The sequence below is a fragment of the Ovis aries genome, chromosome 14 (genome assembly GCF_016772045.2).
Source record: "Ovis aries strain OAR_USU_Benz2616 breed Rambouillet chromosome 14, ARS-UI_Ramb_v3.0, whole genome shotgun sequence".
NCBI classification, from domain to species: domain Eukaryota; kingdom Metazoa; phylum Chordata; class Mammalia; order Artiodactyla; family Bovidae; genus Ovis; species Ovis aries.
In genome coordinates this window covers 20,886,477-20,894,187 of record NC_056067.1, presented here as the reverse complement: position 1 = coordinate 20,894,187, position 7,711 = coordinate 20,886,477, and the positions used below count along the sequence as shown (strand labels likewise).

General features: G+C 40.7%; 1 long non-coding RNA gene across 1 annotated transcript in view; it reads left to right on the top strand.

Annotated features, from left to right (window-relative positions):
• The first annotated feature begins 2,038 nt into the window (after nucleotides 1-2,038).
• Nucleotides 2,039-7,711, top strand: part of LOC121816480 (uncharacterized) — a 28,854-nt gene continuing 23,181 nt past the window's right edge. Inside the window, exon 1 of the long non-coding RNA XR_006056097.2 lies at nucleotides 2,039-3,962. This is a non-coding gene — a long non-coding RNA (uncharacterized LOC121816480). The remainder of the gene's footprint in view (nucleotides 3,963-7,711) is intronic.

The window sequence follows — 7,711 nt, the reverse complement described above, 5'->3', positions numbered from 1 at the left end:
CCACGTCTTCCTGCTCATGCAGATGGCTTCTCACCCAGTACACAAGGGGTTAATGTACCCAACTGCCTGTGGACTCTATGGGTGATCCCATATTTATTTCAATTATATAAGTATACTGGGCCAGTGTATTTATTTTAAATCACATTATCTACAGCTTCCCAAGCATGTGTCAACAAAAAGAACGGTTTCAATTTAGTAGACTTTGAAATGGTGTGCAGTTTATCCTCACTTCAATTATACCCTCTCCAGTAAGTCATGGGCAGCTTCAGGATTATTCAGGGCAACGTAATGCTATCTGAAAGCATCGATTTTTCCCTCCTCTTCAAGAACAGTTCACTGAAGGATGCACTGGAGCCTCCTTTAAGGAAACATAAAAATACATTTCTCAGCTGCAGCTTCTGAGAAATCTCAATCTTAGGGGCTCCAGAGGAGACTGCTGGGAAAATGTCTAACCTTTAAAGGAAGTTGTGCAAAGCTGGTTGCAAAGAAGTGACAGTAGCAGGAATCGTGTTTCTTGACTTGAAGGGATGGGAGATAGATGGACCAAGGAAGAAGAGAATCTCAGAGAATTTTTGCACTTTATCTACTTCTAGATACACAAGTATTTATTGGGCACCTGCTATGGGGCATGTATGCAGTGGTAAACCTAAAGACCAGGGCCAGTTCTATGGGCATGAGACTTCTGCTATTGCCCAAGGCTACATGCTTATGAGGTCCCATGCTTGGTTTAATGTTCTACTGATGGTGTCTTGAAATTTTTATTAATTTTGAAACAATGTTTTCATTTTGCCCTGGCCTGTAAGAATATGTAGCTGGTCTTGATAGATACACAATTAGTTCTGCTCTCATGGAGCTTAGAGTTTTGTAGGAGAAACAGACATGAACTAAATACAGAAGTTACTCTTTCAATTGTGACAAGGGCTACGAAGAGACAGGTCCAGGGGCTTAGAGGGTGTGTAACAGAGGGACCTACTAGGCTGGAGTCAGTGGAGTCATCCAGAAGAAGAAGGATTTGAGCAGACATTGGAAAGGTAGATCAGGCAAGCCTGCAGAATTCTCTAGGGAGATCGTTCCAGCTGGAGGGAGTAGCATGGGCAAAGGCCCCCAGGCAGGAAGGAGCTTGGCTCATTAGAGGAGGCGCCAGTGAGAATAAGGCACAGTGGACATAGGAGCAGATTAGTTTCTCTTTAGCAAGAGTAACAAGATCTGGAGGTACCATGGTTAGATTGATAGAATTTCCCTGTTGGTAACTTAAGGTGACCCATAGACATTTTTCTGTTAGTGTCCCATCATTGTTGGCTGATTTATGCATGAATCTGGCCTCCCTTAATATGGCAGTTTTAAAGAAATGGGTAGATATTTCACAAATACCTCAGTCTCTCAAAACACTAACCGTATGAAATTATTTAAATTTAAATAATATGTAAGTAATAATTATGGAGTATTTATTCAAGAATCCAGAATGAAAATGTCAGCTACACCCCTGCCCAAAGCCTTGGCAGCAGATATTTACATACACAGCCTGCACAGTGTTTGTAAGTTCATTATACCACTGGGTGTTGAGCAAATCATTTTATTCCTGTTTGTTCTTTACCTACCTCTTTGACAGTTAAACAAAAATATTTCCCTAGATCTTGGCCCTGTAGAATTTGGCAAACATGCAGATTCAGACAGAATGTAATCTTAAAGAGTTTGTTATTGTTTTATCTATCCTCTTCAAAGCTGTAGAGAACTGGCTCTATTAAAGTCTCTTTGCACATGAGTGGGGAAAGCCACACTATTTGTCTCCTGTGCTCAGTTATGTCTGACTTTTTACAGTGGGAAAAAATTGAAATCCATTGTACATTAGAACGTTTACTTGGAAGAGCAGTATGGAGGTTCCTTAAAAAACTAAAAATAGAATTATCATATGACCTAGCGTATATCCTTAGAGTATATCTGAAAAAGATGAAAACTCTAATGCAGAAAGATACATGCACCCCAATGCTCATTGAAGTACTATTTATAATAGCCAAGACATGAAAGCAACCTAAATGTCCATCAACAAATGAATGGATAAAGAAAATGTGGTATATATACATATATATGGACTCTTTCTTATCCAACAGGCTCTTCTGTCCTGGAAAGGAATTTTCTAGGCAAGAATATTGGAGTGGGTAGCCATTCTCTTCTCCAGGGGATCTGCCTGACTCAGGGGTCGAACCCGAGTCTCTTGCATTGCAAACAGATTCTTCTTTACCCTCTGAGCCACCAGGGAAGCCCTGTCTCCAGTGCCTCTGTCTACATGGGAAGCTTTTGACCTTTGTCATGACAGATGGGCTAGTGCAGTGGTTAAACCTACTTGTAGAATTACATAGCTTTGAGTTCCAATCCTACTTCAATCCCTTCAAAATCAAGGGTCTTTGGCAATCTTCTCAGCCTCTCAAAACATTTGACTGCCTCATTTGTGAAAAGGAGGCTATTAGACCTACTTGGGAGAGTTGCTGCAGGAATTAAGGTCGTGTTGGATAAGCCCTTTGCTCCCTTAGCATGTGTTGAGAGCCTGGCTAAGTAGAGACTCTCAGTAAACAGTGGCTGCTGTTCTCACTGGTGAGAACTACCAATCGGAACACTGTAGGGGCAGAGCTCTTGCCCTTTGATGGTCTCCTTATGAAGCAGGGGCTGCTGGGAAGGGTGCTCCTTGGCTGATGAAAAGACTTAAATGCTTAGAATGTCAAAGCTTGAAAGGAATTTAGTGGGACTCTAAATGTCTAACCTATGGTGTCATGTGGGGGCTGTCATGATGCAGATGTCTGAGTTCCATCCCAGACCTGTGATTTGAAATCTCTAGGGAGAATCCTAAAGGAAATCAACCCTGAATATTCATTGGAAGGACTGATGCTGAAGCTCCAATACTTTGGTCACCTGATGTGAAGAGTTAACTCATTGGAAAAGACCCTGATGCTGGGAAAGATTGAGGGCAGGAGGAGAATGGGGTGGCAGAGGGTGAGATGGTTGGATGGCATCACCCTCTCAATGGACATGAATTCGAGCAAACTCTCAGAGACAGTGGACAACAGGGGAGCCTGGTGTGCTGCAGTCCATGGTGTTGCAAAGAGTTGGACATGACTTAGCAATTGAATAATAACTACAACAAAGAAGAGACTTGGAAATATACCAAAAAGTCTGAGATCATTTTGAGGAGTGGTCAATACTTGGGAACCTCTCTCTTGTCCCTTCCTTTTTTAATACTTTACATGATTCATAAACCACTGATGGACCCATCCAGGCTTCTGTATAAACTGAACCTTTGCTTTGTCTTAATTGAGGAACTGCGGGACTGAGGAAGGAATCATTGATATTTCAGAAACCCATAGCTTTTAGAAAAAGAAATTTTCTCTCCAAAAGTAATTATGGAAATGTCATAAAAAGGTGAAAGATTTTTGAGGAAAGTCAGACATAAAAATTACATTTTGCAAATTGTACTTGGAAAGAATTATTTTAATTGAAGTAGCTATTCCCAAGCCTAAATCCCATATGCTCCTGTAACCTCAGAATGTTCAATTCATTCTTGTCAACTACTTTCTCTTCGATATGGCCTAAATATGCCACTTGAGTAAGAACTACTTAACAGGAGCTACTTGGGGACAATGTGTGTGAATCCAGAGAGGTGAATCTGTGCAGAAAATTTGGTAATCATAGCAGGCCAGTAGGCAGATCATTTTGAGGCCCACAAAATCTTTTTCACTTCCTTCTTTGTGAGAGTCTGTCTTTCCAAAGAGGAGTATCTCTCTCCAGGGTGCTTGAAGGCAGTCCTATGAGTTGGCTTCATTTATTTATTAACTTTTTTGTTCCACAGATATTTATGAAATGCTAGCTGTGTGCCAGGCACTATGGAACTAAGCATGGAATGGTGAATCACACTGACACAATCCCTGAGAAGTCGGAGCTTAACATCACAGGGAAAGACAGAATTTGGGCAGGTAATTACAAGTGTTAATCAAGCAATGATAAGAGAAATAGCAGTTGCTATGGAAGTGTGGCCTAACACCATGAGTGAGCAATGAGGGCACAAAAGGATTTCTACCTAGCTTTTTTAAAAAAATTTATCTATTTTTAATTTGAGGATAATTGCTTTGCAAGATTGTGTTGGTTTTTGCCATACATCAGTGTGAATCAGCCATAGACATACATATGTCCCCTCCTTCTTGAGCCTTCCTCCCACTTCCCACCCGTCCCTCTAGGTTGTCACAGAGCACTGGGTTAGCACTGCTTGTGTCATACAGCAAATCCCCACTGGCGATCTATTTTACATATGGTAGTGTGTATGTTTCAATGTTACTTTCTCTATTAGTCCTGCTGTCTCCTTCCCGGAATGTGTTCACAACTCTGTTCTCTATTTCTGCATTTCCGTTGCTGTCCTGAAGCTAGCTTCATCAGGACCATCTTTCTAGATTCCATATATATGTGTTAATGTATGATATCTGTTTTTATCTTTCTGACTTACTTCCCTCTGTGTAATAGACCCTAGATTCATCATTTCTTGGCCTTTTGGCTAAGATCAAGTATATCTTTCTTTTAAAAAAATAAACTTCATCAAGGTGAATTTTATTAATTAATGTATTTATTTGGCTATACTGGGTCTTAGTTGTGACACTTGAAGTCTTGCAGCATGCAGGATTTGTTTTATTTTTTAAAAAATTGCCACATGTAAACTATTAGCTGTGGTATATGGGATCTGGTTCTCTGACTAGGGATCAAACCCAGGTCCCCTGTATTGGGATTACAGAGTCTTAGCCACTGGGCCACCAGGAAAGTCCCCTACCTAGCATATTTTGAGGGATGAGTCATTGGCATTTGTCTCCTAGTGTTATTGTATTGAAATAGATGAAGAATGAATATGGGCTGTATCTTTGATGCTAATACTCCTGAGTGAGGAGTATTATCTGTCTGATGAGAAATAGTTGATTTGTTCTTTTTGATATTCATTAAATATAACCATATATCTATCATAAATATAACCATATATTTATGTTAACTGTATGCATTAACCATAGATAATAAGTATAACCACATATTTATTATATAATATATAATAAAACTACATATTATTAAATACAGCCAAAGAAAACAAACTACCTCACAATTGCACTGATCTCAGAGGCCAGCAAAGTAATGCTCAAAATTCTCTGGCAAGTCGTCAATAGTACGTGAACCAAGAACTTGAAGATGTTCAAGTTGGATTTAGAAAAGGCAAGGAAACCAGAGATCAAATTGCCAACATCCACTGGATGATCGAAAAAGCTAGAGAGTTCCAGAAAAACATCTACTTCTGCTTTATTGACTACGCCAAAGCCTTTGACTGTGTGGATCACAACAAACTGTGGAAAATTCTTCAAGAGATAGGACTACCAGACCACCTGATCTGCCTCTGGAGAAATCTGTATGCAGGTCAAGAAGCAACAGAACTGGACATGGAACAGCAGACTGGCTCCAAATTGGGAAAGGAGTACATCAAGGCTGTATATTGGCACACTGCTGATTTAACTTATATGCAGAGTACATCATGCGACATGCTGGGCTGGATGAAGCACAGGCTGGAATCAAGATTGTTGGGAGAAATATCAATAACCTCAGATATGCAGATGACACCACGCTTATGGCAGAAGGTGAAGAGGAACTGAAGAGCCTCTTGAAAGCGAAAGAGGAGAGTGAAAAAGTTGGCTTAAAACTCAACATTCAGAAAACAAAGATCATGGCATCTGATCCCATCACTACATGGCAAATAGATGGGGAAATAATGGAAACAGTGACAGACTTTATTTTGGGGGCTCCAATATCACTGCAGATGGTGACTGCAGCCATAAAATTAAAAGACGCTTGCTTCTTGGAAGAAAATCTATGACAAACCTAGACAATATTTTAAAAGCAGAGGCATTACTTTGCTGACAAAGCTCCATCTAGTCAAAGCTATGATTTTTCCAGTAGTCATGTATGGATGTAAGAGTTGGACCATAAAGAAAGCTAAGCACCAAAGAATAGATGCTTTCGAACTGTGGTGTTGGAGAAGACTCTTGCAAGTTCTTTGGACAGCAAGGAGATCCAACCAGTCAGTCCTTAAGGCAATCAGTCCTGAATATTCATTGGAAGTACTAATGCTGAAGCTGCAGCTGCAATACTTTGGCTACCTGTTGCAAAGAACTGACTCATTTGAAAAGCCCTGATGCTGGGAAAGATTGAAGGCAGAAGGAGAAGGGGACGGCAGAGGATGAAATGGTTGGATGGCATCACCAACTCAGTGGACATGAGTTTGAGTAAGCTCTGGGAGTTGGTGATGTACAGGGAAGCCTGGCGTGCTACAGTCCATGGGGCTGCAAAGAGATGGACATGACTGAGCAATTGAAATGAACTGATATATAACCATTGTGTGAATTGACCTGATATGGCTGTTTCCATATGTAAAAATTAATTTTCATCCTGGGACTCAGTGAAGAGAAACTCAGGCGACTCTTGACACAGGCAACCGAGCTCTGAATCTAGAAGAGTGATCAAGGGCTTAGAGAACATGTGATGGTGCAATGTGTAGAAAGTGCTAGAACATTCAGGTATGACCTAAATCAAATCGCTTGCCATTATACAGTGGAAGTGAGAAATAGATTCAAGGGGCTAGATCTGATAGACGGAGTGCCTTGATAAACTAAGGATGGTGGTTTGTGACGTTGTATAGGAGACAGGGATCAAAACCATCCCCAAGAAAAAGAAATGCAAAAAAGCAAAATGGCTGTCTGAGGAGGCCTTACAAATAGCTGTGAAAAGAAGAGAAGTGAAAGGCAAAGGAGAAAAGGAAAGATATACCCATTTGAATGCAGAGTTCCAAAGAACAGCAAGGAGAGATAAGAAAGCCTTCCTCAGTAATCAGTGCAAAGAAATAGAGGGCTAGTGGAGGTGATGGAATTCCAGTTGACCTATTTCAAATCCTGAAAGATGATGCTATGAAAGTGCTGCACTCAATATGCCCGCAAAACTCAGCAGTGGCCACAGGACTGGAAAAGGTCAGTTTTCATTCCAATCCCAAAGAAAGGCAATGCCAAAGAATGCTCAAGCTACCGCACAATTGCACTCATCTCACATGCTAGTAAAGTAATGCTCAAAATTCTCCAAGCCAGGCTTTAGCAATACGAGTACTGTGAACTTCCTGATGTTCAAGCTGGATTTAGAAAAAGCAGAGGAACCAGAGATCCAATTACTAACATCCACTGGATCATGGAAAAAGCAAGAGAGTTCCAGAAAAACATCTATTTATGCTTTATAGACTATGCCAAAGCCTTTGACTATGTGGATCACAATAAACTGGAAAATTCTGAAAGAGATGGTACTACCAGACCACTTGACCTGCCTCTTGAGAAACCTGTATGCAAGTCAGGAAGCAACAGTTAGAACTGGACATGGGAAAATAGACTGGTTCCAAATAGGAAAAGGAGTATGTCAAGGCTGTATATTGTCATCCTGCTTATTTAACTTACATGCAGAGTACATCATGAGAAACGCTGGGCTGGAAGAAGCACAAGCTGGAATCAAGATTGCCGGGAGAAATATCAATAACCTCAGATATGCAGATGACACCACCCTTATGGCAGAAAGTGAAGAAGAACTAAAGAGCCTCCTGATGAAAGTGAAAGAGGAGAGTGAAAATGCTGGCTTAAAGCTCAACATTCAGAAAACTAAGATCACG